Below are 14,326 nucleotides of genomic sequence, written 5' to 3'. Positions count from 1 at the left end.
AGATTTATTCCCAAGTATTTTATTTTTTTGGTAGCTATTGTAAATGGTATTGATTTCCTTATTTCTTTTTCAGCAATCTCTTTGCTAGTGTAGAGAAATCCAACTGAGTTTTGGATGTTGATCTTGTATCTTGCCACTATACTAAATCTCTCAATTAGTTCCAGTAGATTTTTGACTGAGTCTCTCAGGTTTTCTAGGTATAGGATCATATCATCAGCAAATAGGATAGTTTGACTACTTCTTACCAATTTGGATGCCTTTTATTTCCCTTTCTTGCCTTATTGACCTGGCTAGGACTTCCAACACAATGATGAATAGAAGTGGTGATAGAGGGTATCCTTGTCTGGTTCTTGTTCACAAATGAAATGGTTTCAGTCTCTCTCCATTGAGAATAATGTTGGCTGTTGGTTTTACATATATACCCTTTATTATGTTGAGGACTGGGAGCTCTCGTGGTGTAGTTCCTAATGAATGTGACTGCTAACCACTCCTTGGAAGGAAGATTGGCTAATCTACTTCTGTAGTGATACTGCCTCCAAAACCCAAAGAGGGGTCACTATGAATTGGATCTGACTTGTCGGCAATGAGATGTTGACAAATGTACTTAAATTCCTTTTTTGCTGAGACTTTTTATCAGGAATGTGTGTTGGATTTTATCAAATGCTTTTTCTTCATCTATTGATATGCTCATGTGGTTTTTTCCTGTGTTTTATTTATGGGGTGGATGACGTTGATTGTTTGTCTAATGTTGAACCATTCTTGCATACCTGATATGAACCCCACTGATATGACCACATAATAAATTATTTTCTGATTTGTTGTTGGAGTCTATTGGCTAGGATTTTGTTGAAGATTTTATCTTCTATATTCATGAGGGATATTGGTCTGTAGTTTTCCTTTTGAGTGATGTCTTTTCCTGGTTTCGGTGTCAAGGTTATGCTTGTTTCATAAAATGAATTGGGGAGGATTCCATCATTTTCTATGTTTTGGAATAGTTTGAGTAGAATTGGTGTCACTTCTCTGAATGTTTGGTAGAATTCTCTGGTGAAACCATGTGGGCCAAGCCTTTTTTTGGTTGGTAATTTTTTAATGACCTGTTCAATTTTTTCTTTTGTTATGGATCTGTTCAACTTATCCACATCAGTCTGTGCTAGTTTAGGTAAGTGGTGTGTTTCTAGAAATCTGTCAATTTCTTCCAGATTTTCAAGTTTGTTAGAGTACAGATCTTTATAGTTTCCTGATATTATTCCTTTTATTTCTTTAGTTCTGTTTTGAGGTCACCCATTTCACCTGTTATTTGTATTATTTGTATTCTCTCCCTCTTTTCCTTTGTTAAATTTGCCAGTGGTTTGTCAATTTTATTAATCTTTTCAAAATACCAACTTGTTGATTTTTTCTATTGTCTTTCTATTTTCTGTTTCATTGATTTCTGCTAGAATCTTTATTATTTCCTTTCTTCTGGTGACTGTAGGTTTTTCTTGCTGTTCTTTTTCTAATTGTTGAAGTTGTTGTTTTAAAATGTTGATTTTGTTTTTTTCTTCTTTTTTGATGTGTGCATTTATTGCTATAAATTGGCCTCTGATCTCTGCTTTTGCTTTGTCCCAAAAAATTTGGTACATTCTGTTTTCATTCTCATTTGATGAAAGGAATTTTTAAATTTCATTTTTTATTTCTTCTACTAACCAGTTGTTTTTCAGGAGGGTGTTGTTCAGTTTCCATGTGTTTGCCCTTTTTCCATTGATCTTCCTATTGTTATTTCTAATTTGATAGCATTGTGATCTGAGAAGATGTTTTGCAGTATTTCATTGTTTTTAAATTTATTAAGGCTTGCTTTTTGGCCTAACATATGATCTGTCATGGAGAATGTTCCATGTGCACTGGAAAAGAATGTATATTGTACTGTTGGATGTGCTCTGTAGATATCTATAAGGTCAAGTTGGTGGATTGTATTGTCTAGCTCTTCTGCGCCTCTGTTGAATTTCTTTCCACTTGTTCCACCTTTCATTGAAAGTGGTGTATTAAAGTCTCCCACTATGACTGTGGAGTCATCTATTTGCCTTTTCAACTCTTTGAAAGTCTGACTTACATATTTTGGGGCTCTTTCATTGGATTCATAGATATTTATTATAGTTATATCTCCTTGTTCAATTGATCTTTTATTCATTATGTAATGTCCTTCCTTGTGTCATATGGTGGTTTTTGTCTAAAAGTCAATTGTATCAGAAATTAATATTACCAGTCCTACTCTTTTTGGCTGTCATTTGCTTGATATATCTTTTCTAACCTTTGATTTTTGGTTTATTTTTGTCTCTGTCTCTAAGATGTGTCTCTTGTAGACAGCAGATTGATGGGTTATGTTTTCTTATCTGGTGTCCACTCTCCATCTCTTGAGTGGTGCAGTTAGTCCATTGACATTTAGCGTCATTATTGACAAGTATAAATTGGTTGCTCTTGTTTCATTATGTGTTTTTTCATGGTGTTCTTGGTTTCTTTGTTCCATATAATTTTCTGTGCTGAGCTCATTATGTTTATGAATTGTGTTATCATTTCCTTTGTTGTATTGTTTTAGTATTTGCTAAATATCTGTGCTTGTGCTCTTTTTTTGTTGTGATGTGAAGGTTTATCATTTTACTTTGAGGTTACCCTATGATTTATAATTTTATCCCCAAATTTAGAACAGTCCATTCTATCTTGCAACTCTCTTGACTTCCTCACCATTTAGAAGTTCTGTAACTACACTATTTTTCCCTCTTTTCGGTTTGCAGTTGTCCTCATTTGCCAATTGATATCTCTGGTTCCCTGTTTACAATCTTGTAAGCTTATTTACTTTGCATATGTCCACAGCTGTGTTGGTTTCTGGGTTATGTCATCTTGTGTATTAATGGTGGGTTGTTGTTTGCTATTATTTGTTCTCTATTCAAGAGACTCCCTTTAGTATCTCTTGTAAGATTGGTCTGGTTTTAATAAATTCATTTAGTTTCTGATTATCTGGAAATCTAATTTCACCATCATACTTGAGGGAATAAGCACCCCAGGCCACTTTTGGGATCATTGTCCCTTCCTAAATGAGCATTACAGAAGGGCACCAGCATGCTCAATGCTGCCCAACCACCTTTGGCCAAGTCCCTTCAGAAGTTTTCTGGGGCTCTGGGGACTCAGCTGAGAATCTGGGGTTTGCAACCTACTCTGAGGCTAGCGCTCCCCACTGTTGGAGGAACAGAGAGGCCTAGAGGTCCCAGGTAGCCTGGTGGTAGAGGCATAGAGGGGAGTGGAGCAGCCAGCAGAGAGGGAAGCAGCTCTTGGTTCACAGTGAGGATGCCTGGGGCCAGCAGCATTGGGGGAAGGGCTCAGCACAACTGGGAAGATGGTTCAGGAGACACAAAGCCAGCACAGCCTCTGCTGGGACAAGAAGAGGGTACAGGCTGGGCACAGTGCCACCAAGAATGGGCTCCTGGATGTGGAGGAATAAGTGGGAAGGAGAGAAATAAGCCCATCCCATTTTGAGGGTCTCTGAGTCCTGAGAAACAAAAATGTTGTGGCAGCCAGACCGTGAGTAGAGAGCAGTACAGAGGCTTGCCTCAGAGGGGAGCTGGCTTCTGAGGACTTGCAGTGGGCATCAGGCCTGCCTTTGGGGCTTTATGTCTATTTTCTCTCTTAATCTCCACATAGGCCCCTTCCAGGTGGTTTAGTGAGGGTGTGAATAAACTAAAGCTGATAAAGTTTTTGGAACTTGCCAACTGCCTAGAAGAGGCCCTGTGTTTCTCCACAGACCATTGCAGCCAAGCCATCTCTGGGGCCATGGGAAGATACAGGCCAAACCAAAAGTCCCAGCAGTGTTCACAGGCCTGAAACCCCACAACCAGAGGCATATCTAAGGTATGGCAGATATGGCATGTACCCTGGTCACCACTTAAAGGAGGGCAACACTGAGCAGTTTCTATTACCATCATGGTTTCTGTCACCAGCTGTGAGATCATTCAGCAAGTTAAAAATAATACTTGTGTATTTGAGAGCCTCCATAAGTCAAGGAAGACTGTGTGATCTTGCTCTGCTGAGTGTAGAAAGAGAAGAAACTTTAAAAAGTGACTATGAGTACATTATAGAGCAGTTCTCATCAGTGAAAGCAAGGAAGATGCAGTTGTAATTTTCATGTAGTACCATAATGTGTTAAATCAAAGATTAATCAGTTTGATTTGTGTTTTTGAGCCGATATTTTGGTAAAAGTATCTAAAAGGTAAGTTATATGTTTTTACAGGCACAATTTCAGTGCTAGCCATAGGCACTATTTTCCATAGCTATGCCTCTGCCTCTACTCTCCCTGCTTCCATAGACCTTTCCTTTACTCTAGACCAACAACACAAAGTGCCAAGTGGAGGCAGCAGCAGTTCTTGTGTATGGAGGGGAGCTTGGGTGTGGTGTCTGATGAAAAGCATGTGGGAAACCTCTGTTTGGGAGACCTCTGAGTGAAAGCTAGAGGTAGGGAATGGACAGTGCCTCCTTGCAAACTGACATTTGGGCCAAATATCATGCTTCTCTGAGTTTCTTGTCCTTCCACAAAGCCCTAAGCCCCAGTGAAAATGTGTCAGGAGAGAGTATGTGTCAGGGGCAGAGACATGTGTTTTTAGGTGTAGGGGTTTTGTGTGGAGAAGCGAGTGGCAGAGGTACATATGGAATAAATGTAGGGAAGACAAACAGGATGTAAGTCTGCCCACAGGTGTGAGAGAGCCAAAGATCAGGCGGAGGCATAACCTGAGTAGGTGAGGGGCAGTTGTGGGATGTCTATGAGACTGTGGGTGAGAGGATTTTTCTGAGACCAGTACTATGGTTCTGTGGTTTTATCAGAGGATGGGTGTGTGAGGGAGGAGAGGCACATAAGGCTGCATCCACACAAGTCCTTAGATTGGGATTTTACACCCTAGCTTTGAAATGCCACTGTGAGGAGTCTGGACGCTTCTCAAAGAGAGAAGAGGCCCTTTGAGGTTTGGGGGCAGGAGATGAAAGCACTAGAGATTTTGGTAAGAGAACTTGAGTGTGGGGTGGGGTAGGGTGCCAGATGGGGGTGTGTGTAGGGAAAGTTCAGAAGCAAGAACCCTCACTGGGCAACTGGGCACTTGTTCTAGTGGAATGAAGGGGCGGAGGTCAGTTAAAGGGGGTGGCTCAGGAGAACTTGTGGTAAATCAACAGGGGAGTAAAGGCCATGGAGGCATCCAGACAAGCTGAGCATGGGACAGTACTGCAGAGTTGGTGCTTGTAAATTTATTAAGTAACTGGCTTGTCAGTGGTTGGTGGTGCTAGTGACCAGGAGACATCCATCAATATGTATGTGTGTGTGTGTGTGTGTGTGTAAGAGAAAGAGATGGAGCCCTCATACCCACTATTCTATACCCCACAAGCAGTCTCTTGAACCCTCCAGACCACTAGGTCCAGGCAACAACAGAGACAACCAAGAAAGTATGAATGAAGCTGCAACATCAGTGTGTCCAGCAGGGGGCGCTGCATCACCAAGTGGCCCATGAAGCCTATCCTGCCACAGCTGAAATATGCACTTTTACATGTGAGTGTGTGCTTATTCTGGCATTGCCTAGATGGCAATCTAGCTCCAGTCCCAGCTGACAAACCATCTTCACTTTGTCACTCCCTGTGCTAATAATACCACAGGATGATATATGGTGGGGTGAGGGGCAGCCTAGGTCTGCTCTAAGAAAGGCAGTTACAGCCTCCCACAATAAGGCATCTGAGAAGGTGCAATGAAGATAAATCTTGAGAAAGGGACGTTGTGCAGAGTACACAGACTTGGATCTGAGTCCACCCTAGGAGTGGAAAAGGAGTGTGAAGGTGAGGGCTTCCACCACAGGTGAGAGTGGGGCCTCTACATCTACATTGTGGCTTGGAAAAGGCTGCCCAGCTTCCATTCGGGGCAGCCACCATGGCCCCAGAGCGTCCCAGAAGAATGCATGGAGGTGACATCAGTGTCAAGGAACTCTGCCCTGGGGAAAGCTGCTGGGATCCCCAGGTCAACAAGAGGCAGCAGACGGGCTGCCTCCATTGCTATGTGATATCATTCCCCATCTTTACAGACTGAATGGTGGGTTCAGGGAGCCAGAGTCCTGGGCTGAGAGGAAGAGCCTACAACACACATATTGTGAGCTCACACCATATGAAGAGGTGGTGGGTGCTGGGGGGGCCCAGTTCAGCCTGGGGTGGGGGTTGGGAATAGCCTCCAGTTGAAGGTATGCCTGGACTGGGTTCTCAGGATGAGTAGGAGTTGGCTGGGCAAAGAGGGCAGTGGACTAGAGGAGAGTTTTCTCATTAGTATAATCACCTGAGCCAAGGATTGATTGGCATTGGTATATGGCCAGCTGAACTACACAGGGAGGGAGCCAGTGGATGTTAGGCAGGATTGGGGAAGGCCTATTCCATATCATGAACTGAGGCAGATTCATCTCATGGCTGTGCCTACACACCTTGGACCCCAGAGTAGACTCTGACAGGGAGGGGTTAGTTCTAGGATAAGGAACTTGCAGGGGCTAGACAGTTGGTCACTGTAGCTGGCCAGGGTGACCTTAACACTTGGCCTTGGGATTTGAGGATCTGTATTCAGAGCAACCAAACTCAAATCCAGGATTCACCAGGGACAGGTAAGTCAGCTTCTCAGAACTTAGGATGCCAGGTGTAAAGTGGAAATTAGAGGTGGAGGATGAGAGTAAACACCTCTCAGGACAATTGTGAGGGTCAGGTGAACTCCGACTTCCAATTTTTTGGTTAGCAGCCAAGCAGGTTAACTGTTCGGATCACTTAGGGACTTTTAGCACATAATAAGGTTCAGTAAATATTGTTGTTGTTATGTGCCATCGAGTCAGCCCGACTCATAGCGACCTCTCCTTGGGTTTCCGAGGCAGTATCACTACGGAAGTAGATTGCCCCATCTTCAGTAAATATTAGCCATCATTATTATAATTCCAGGATTTCTGCTGATGAGAAAGTTGGGAGGGAGTCATCTAATTGTGTCTTTTTTATCTATATGAGGTAATATTCCTCTTTTACAGATGAAGAAACTGAGTTTCTCTGAGCTTAAGTAACTTGCACCACAGGTGGCCATTTGAGAGGAGGCTCCAGGTTCTTTTAGCCCTGTTGGGGCCAATCAAGTGCAGGCAGGAGCCCCTAGGGAGTTTTCACTTTGTCTGCCATGAGACTCAGCAGAAGTATGCACTGTGTGGACATGGAGAACAGTGTCTCTGCTTGAACAGCCTCTTCTGTAACAGCAAAGAAGGGGAAAGAAACCTGTCTCATGGTAACTGAGTTTCATGGTGCTTCCTGGTGGTTTAAGCCATCTTACTGCCTTGCTGTGTTTTTGAGCAATCATGTGGGATTAGAGGCAGGAAGGAGCTTTTTCCATAGGTCTACAGGCCTAGAAAAAGCTGGCGAACTTGCTTGGAGGCTGCAGATGGACCCTGTGTGGGAATGATCTGGGTGCTGTAGCAGTTCTGGAAGGCCACAGTCCTGAAAGGGCATGGTCCTGCAAGCCAGTTTGGGAAGGCAAGAATTTGGGACTCATGAGGAGGCCTTAGGGTTGCTGGGAGGCCAGGGTTGGTGGGCAAGTGTTAGGGAACACCAGACAGGGATCACTGGCCTCTAGGTCAGATTCATCCTGTTTGATTTGGCTTACAGACTATGTCTTAAAAAAAAAAAAAAAATGGAATATGTCTTATCACTTATTATTTGTGCTATTTCATTTAAAATCCACATTTCCAGTTTCTCTTGAAAAACTGGAGGCTCTTACAGTACTGTGTGGAAGGAGGGCAGTTGCCTAATTGAGTTGGTGGACAAGTTACCATAGACCTCACCATTCTCTATCATTCCATCACTCCTTGTGTTTCCTGCCTGGACCTTTTAGGCCACTATATTAATGTCCCTGAAGATAGTCCTCAACATTTAGTGAGATGCCTTTCATGAGCCCTTTGCCTGAAGCCCAATCTAGCTGTGGTCCTACAACTCTGTCCAGTTGTCCTAGAGAAAGGGCATGGGGCCTATGATGGCAGTCTGGGAGAAGCATCAGGACTGCGTGTGAGGACCAGGAGAGAGAGCTTGCCCCACCACATGATTGAGCAAGTCAGAGGACTTGGAAAGGAGCCCTGGGGGCCCAGTGTCCTAGGGAACTGAGAGGCTGTGGCTCACCTGCCTGTTGCTTAGACTCATTGGCCCCAGCCAGCCCCAACCTGGACAACAAAATTCCTGCACCCTGAGGGCAGATGAAGGGAAACCATGAAATGAGGCTCCTGAGCTCTTCACAGACAGGACTTCCAGGGCAGAGTTCAAGGCAACTGTTCTCAACTCCAAGCTGACGGGGAGGCAGAAACATAGAGGAAAGATCTGCAGTTCTCAAGGGGTGGGAGAAACTGAGGTGACTCCATGGATACAGCCTCAAAATAGGGCAGGAGGAGGGCAAGCACTGGTCAGGACAGGCCGGGTAGGTGCTGGGGCAGGGCCGACCCAGGAATTGCCCAGGTGGCCTTTGCAAAAAGCCTGGAGGTGATTGAATGGGGTGTACCTGAAAGGAGAGAGGGGAGAGATATAGAGTAGCTGGATGGGAGTAATAGACTCAGATGAATGCCCATGGTTCTACCCCTCTGCTCAGGACTGACCATACCTCCTTGCATTCCCAACAGGGTCCCAGAGGCCAGGACTTCCAGGTTCTTTGCTGGCACATACTAGGTGCTTTCAGATGGCCTATCACAAAGGCCACTGTTCTGTCTCCAAGGAGTGGGTCCAGATTTGCCTGAATAAGGACATATAAGAAGGCCTTGGGACAAGAATCCTCCAGGCATTGAGAACTTGGGCTGTGAAAGGATGTCCCAGAGCTGAATGGGTCTTGAAGAGATACAACATCCCTCAGCATTTCCTTCAACCTCCACTTAGGTGGCCAGACTGAACAGTGCAGGTCAGCCTGTCCATCTCTGAGCCCTGGCCTCAGACCTCAGGGAGTACCCATGGAGAGTTGCCCACACGCCAGGCCCAGGCAGGCGTCAGCGAGACACTGACGGGGTGTGGGAGGCCTCAGCGATAAAATCAAAACCACATTTTCCATGTTGGAAGAGTGAGCCGTAATAAATTTGGAAAGTAATAAATATCAGAGTGCTACAGCCTGTTTCCCAGCATCTCCCAGGCAGCCTGGCTCTGCACAGCTGGGGTGGCGAGCCCCCAAGTGTGTGTGCTCCAGGCCAAGGGGCCACTGGGTCTACAGAGGTGCGGATGTGGTTTGGGAATGTGGAGTGGGTTTCATTAGAGGCTGGTGATGAGGTGCTTCCAAGTGGATGGTTTGCAGGCCCATAAACAGGCAATTTGGGGGCAAAAGCGTCCCTGGGAGTTAAAGCCAAAGCCAAACCACATTTATTCATTGTGGTTTTCTGTCAGGCTACAAATTACCTTCACCAGCTGGAGACTTAGAGGCAGTCACCCTCTTTATGGGCCTCAGTTTCCCCAGCTTCCCTAGGGTGTTGACCATTCTTCTCTGACTCCTAAAATCCTTCAGAGCAACCTGGACACCTGTATCCACTGTTTCTTGCCAGATGAAGCATCTGTGGCAGACAGCTCCTCCAGGTCATGAACTGGCCCAAATGATAAACGTGATAACCAGGATCAAAGACTCAACAGGCCATGGATGGGGGCTGCTCCACCCTGTGACTGTGGCTAGAGAGACTTATGAAAATAACCTGATGATGCTCAGGAGCCCCTCTGGTCTGAAAGTCTGGATTAGGGAGATTATAAGGTGTAATGGGTTGAATCATGTCCCAAAAAAATACATGTTGACAGATGGACCTAGAGGGCATAATTCTAAGTGAAATAAGTCAAACAAGAAAGGAAAGATATTGTATGATCCCTTTGTTATAAGAAGATGAGAATAAACATTGGCAGTTATCAGGGAGAGAGGGGAGAGGAGGGAAAGCATCTTTAGATCAAAGATATTTGTTATTTTTGGTGAAGGGAAAAGTGGCACCAAATGTGGGTGTAGAGAACACAGCATGACCAAAGTAAATGATGTTGCTGAGAAGGGCTCATGAGAAAAGGATGCCTGTATCAGAAATTTGACATATATAAGAGGGCAACAACTCCAACAAAGAACAAAACAATGAGTGTAGGATCACATATGGATGGGTATAGACATATGCTACATGGGTAGGTAGAACAAATAGAGGTATCTATATGTACATGTCATTGCAGATATGTGTGGGCAACATTCAATATTCATTGAAGACACAACTACAGATATCCCTGAGACATAATCAAACACCTTAAATTGGTTTTCTTGGTTTGAAAGCATAAGATCACAGTCTCATGGGACAACTCAGTCAATTGGCATAATATAGTTCACAACGTTCATGTTCTACATCTTAGTGAAGTGAGAAGCATCTGGGAGTCTTAAAGGCTAGTGAACATACATCTATGTTACAACTATTGGTCTCTATTGTTACTGGGTCCTATCGAGTTGGCTCTGACTCATAGCAAACCTATGCACAACAGAATGAAACTTTCCCCAGTCTTGTGCCATCCTCACAATCCTTGCTATACTTGAGCCCATCATTGCAGCCAATCTGTCAATCTATCTTGTTGAGGGTCTTCCCCATTTTTGCTGCCCCTCTGCATTATCAACCATGATATTCTTCTCCAGGGAATGGTCCCTTCTAACAACATGACCAAAGTAGGTGAGATGAAGTCTGGCCATTCTCACTTCCAAGGAGAATTTTGGGTGCATTTCTTCCAGGAAAGATTAGTTCATTCTGGCAGTGCATGATATTTTCAATATTATTTCCCAATACCATAATTCAAAGTCATCAACTCCTTTTTAGTCTTCCTTATTCATTGTCCAACTTCTATATGCATATGAGGTGATAGGAAATACCGTGTCTCAGGTTAGGCATACCTTAGTCTTCAAAGTAACATCTTTGCTTCTTAACACTTTAAAGAAATCTTTTGCAGCAAATATACCTAGTGCAATAAGATGTCTGATTCCTTTACTGCTGCTTCCATAAGTCTTGATTGGGGACCCAAGTAAAATGAAATCTTTGACAACTTCAATCTTTTCTCCATTTATCATGATGTTGCTTATTGGTCCAGTTGTGAAGATTTGTATTTTCTTTATGTTGAGGTATAATACATAGTGAAGACTGTATTCTTTGATTTCATCAGTAAGGGCTTCAAGTCATCTTCACTTTCAGCAAGACAGATTGTGTCATATGCATATCATAGATTATTATTGTGTCTTCCTCCAATCCTGGTGCCACGTTTTTCTTCATATCATCCAGCTTCTTGGTTTTTTTGCTCAGCATACAGATTGAATGAGTGTTGTGAAAGGATACAACCCTGATGCACATCTTTCTGATTTTAAACCATGCAGTATCCCCTTGTGTTTGAATGACTGCTTCTTGATCTATGTACAGGCCCTTCACGAGCACAATAAAGTGTTCTGGAATTCTCATTCTTTGCAATGTTATTCATAATTTGTTTTGATACACACAATCAAATGCCTTTTCAGAGTCAATAAAACAAAAGTAAACATTTTTCTGGTATTCTTTGCTTTCAGCCAAGATCCATTGGACATCAGGAATAATATCACTTGTTTCACATCCTCTTCTGAATCCAGCTGGAATTTCTGGCAGTTCCCTGTTAATGTACTGCTGCAACCATTTTTTAAATTATCTTCAGCAAAATATTACTTGCATGTGATATTAATGATATTTTTTGATAATTTCCACAATCTGTTGAATTACATTTCTTTGGAATGGGCAGAAATACAGATTTCTTCCAGTCAGTTGGCCAAATAGCTCTCCAAATTTCTTGGCATAAATGAATAAGCATCTCTAGTGCTGCATCCATTTCTTGAAACATCTCAGTGGGTCAATTCCTGAAGCCTTGTTTTTTGGAAATTCCTTCAGTGCAACTTTGACTACTTCCTTTAACACCATTGGTTCTTGATCATATGCCACCTCTTGAAATAGACAAACATTGACCTATTCTTTTTGGTACAGTGACTCTGTGTATTCCTTCCATCTTCTTTTCATGCTTCCTGCATCATTTAATATTTTTTCCCATAGAATTTTTTCTTCAGTTCTTCTAGCATGAGAAATATCAAGTGTGTTCTTCACTTTTGGTTTTCTAACTCCAGGTCTTTGCACATTTCACTATAATACTCCACTTTGTCTTTTTGAGCTGCCGTTTGAAATCTGTTCAGCTCTTTTTTCTCATCATTCCTTCCACTACATTTAGCTGCTCTATGTTCAAGAGCAAGTTTCAGAATCTCTTCTGACATCCATTTTGGTCTTTTTTTCTTTCTTGTATTTTCAATGACCATTTGTTTTCTTCATGCATGATGTTCTTTTTGCCGTTCCACAACTCATCTGGTTTTTGGTCATTGGTGTTCAATAAGTCAAATCTGTTCTTCAGATGGTCTTTAAATTCAAGTAGGATAAAATAAAGGTCAAATATTTGGCTCTCATGGACTTGTTTTAATTTTCTTCAGCCTCAACTTGAACTTGCATATGAGGAGCTGATGGTCTATTCCACAATCAACTTCTGGCCTTGTTTTGGCTGAAGATAATGAGTTTTTCCATTGTCTCTTTCCACAGATGTAGTCAATCTGATTCCTGTGTATTCCATTTGGTGAGGTCTACATGTATTGACACTATGTTGTTGAGAAAAGATATTTGCAATGAAAAAGTTGTTGATCCTGGAAAATCCTATCATGAGATCTCCAGCATTGTTTCTATCACCAAGGCCATATTTTCCAATTACTGGTGATTCTTCCTTGTTTCCAACTTTCACATTCCAATCACTAGTAATAATCAATACATCTTGATTGCATGTTTGGTCAATTTTAGACTGCAGAAGTTGCTAACCAAAATTTCAAAGAAGAAGTAAGTGTACAAGGCTGATAGTCTACATGAGTCATGACCTCAACTACCCTGAGTCCAGCACTGACCGATCTGACCAGGAACACAATATATGATCCTTGTAGGAATGGGAGAAAAAATGCAGAACAAAATTCAAATTCTTAAAAAAGCCCAGATTAACTGGACCACCGAGGCCAGAGGACTCCCTAAGACTATCATCCTGAGACAATCTAATACTTAATATTTTGAACCTAAAATATTCATTCTCTGAGGTCACCTTTTAACAGAAAAGCAGAGTGACACATAAAATAAAGGATACTACCCATAAGTATGGTGCTATACTAAAAGTGATCTATATGAGGCCAAAAGGTGACTATTTAATCCAAAGCAAAGAAGATAAGGGAGCAGGGAAACTAGAATACTGGAAATGAGAAAACCAGCACACAATTAAAGAGAATGTTGACACAATGTGAAAAATGTAGCTGCAAAAGGACATGGAGATGTCTTCTCACCACCTCTAACTTGACAAGGGGTAAGAGGATCCAGAAAATATCAACAGCCCTGGTTCCTATGGCGCAGAGGTCAGAGAAGCCTGCCACCCTCCAATTTTTTTTTTTTTTTTAACTTAATCTGACTCCAACTGTCCCTCCCACGGCACTCTCTACATCTCTGCTGAGTTTGATAATTCATTATAATGGCCACACAGACTCACAGAAAATATTCACAATTACGGGATATTTTAGGGAAGTAACAGGCTACAATTCAGGTTCAGAAACACTCAGGATACAATTCTTTGATCAGGACAGCCTCCTCTTGGCCATGCCTGTAGGCATGCCTCTCTGTGGCTTTTAGCCTCTTGGCCTGGCCTCTGCCCTGCTCAGGCAAGTATTACAAAACTATTATAGTTCTGCCAATAGGTGCACTCAACTCTGCTAGCAAGCCCAAAAGAACTCAGATTTCTCACTCCGTAGACTGGCAAGCCTGACACTCTTGTCTTTTTTTTTTTTTTTTTTTTTCTTTCCATATCTAAACCTTTCCTTGACTTTTATAATAACAGACTAATACAATATTTGTCCTTTTGTGATTGACTTATTTCACTCAGCATAATGTCCTCCAAGTTCATCCACGTTATGTGGTGTTTTGCAGATTCTACATTATTCTTTAGCGTTGCATAGTATTCCATTGTGTGTATGTACCATAGTTTGGTTATCCATTCCTCAGCTGATGGACACATAGGTTGTTTCCATCTTTTGGCTATTGTAAATAGTGCTGTGAAGAACATGGGTGTGCATGTGTCTATTCTTGTCATGGCTCTCACTTCTTTAGGATATATACCCAGTAATGGAATGGCTGGGTCAAATGGTATTTCTGATTCAAACTTTTTAAGGAATTGCCATACTGCTTCCACAGTTGTTGTACCATTATACAGTCCCACCAGCAGT

Source organism: Orycteropus afer, unplaced genomic scaffold, assembly GCF_000298275.1.
Source record: "Orycteropus afer afer isolate SDZICR_OR568_19922 unplaced genomic scaffold, OryAfe1.0 scaffold00052, whole genome shotgun sequence".
Taxonomy (NCBI): Eukaryota; Metazoa; Chordata; class Mammalia; order Tubulidentata; family Orycteropodidae; genus Orycteropus; species Orycteropus afer.
Note: the sequence above shows the minus strand (reverse complement) of the source record.